The following is a 1,153-nucleotide window of genomic DNA, read 5'->3' as shown; positions in this document are numbered from 1 at the left end:
GAAACGTATGTTTTTAATATATTTTAGTTAATATACAATTATGTATAATAATATGATAATGGTGTAAAATGAAAAAGAAAAAGATATAAAGTAAATTAAATAACTAACTATAACGATGTAAAATGTAACTTAAAAATTAAAAATAACTTGGTTTTAATATTATCTTTTAATATTAAATATTAAGATGTTAGTGAATTGTGGTTGAGTTTGAGATATCTCACATTGGCGAGAGATTGAAAGATTGAATAAGAAAATGTATATAAGAAAGAAAAATGAGATTCATTGTCTCGTGAGATTTTAGTCATAAGGTTATCTTATTTGGATGACCTTTTTTTGCAAAACAAATCAGATATTGTGTTAGCTCATAAGACTTGAGTCATAAGGTTATCTTATTTGGGTGACCCTACTTTTGCAAAACAAATCTTATTATATAAAAGTAAAAAATGAATTATATTTACAATCATCAATATATATATATATATATATATATATATATATATATATATACTATCTTATAAAGCATTTGGCTAAAACTCTTTTAAAACTCTTAAAGACAACCTCTATTGCTAATGGTACAATCTATCAAAGCCATCCCTAAACTCTTTCATCCCTAAACGATTTCATCCCTATCCGATTTCATCTATATCCTATTTCATTGCCAACATAAACTCAATTCCTCCCTAAACGATTTCATTCCTATCCAGTTTCATCGGTTCCAGATTAGATTTATCGGTTCCAGATTACGATTGAGATAATCGACTCCAACAGAATTTAGAGATGCATATATATTTGACATATTATCAATTCATCAGCGTCAATCCAGAATTAGAGGAAGTAATCTATTTTTTTTTCTTTAACCAACTTCTTTGTTCAAGAACAGATTCAGAAAACTCTAATTCGCACCATTGCAGAGAGATCTCATGCGGGCACAATTGAGGTATTCGTTCGTAATCGCAGCGACTGGAAAGATTGCAGTTTACAGGTTCATATTCGTTTTCTATTCCTGTTTAATTTAATTTATGTAGTTTCTAATCGAACACAACATATTGCATTTGGATGGATTTTGGATTGTTATCGTCGTTTTCGTTGTTATATCTGGAAGTTTAGGGTTTGACGGTATCTATACCATATTATAAAGCATTTGACAAAAACT

The sequence above is a fragment of the Cynara cardunculus genome (assembly GCF_001531365.2).
Source record: "Cynara cardunculus var. scolymus isolate 2C chromosome LG 2, CcrdV1, whole genome shotgun sequence".
Lineage (NCBI taxonomy): Eukaryota > Viridiplantae > Streptophyta > Magnoliopsida > Asterales > Asteraceae > Cynara > Cynara cardunculus.
This window is presented reverse-complemented; position numbering follows the sequence as displayed.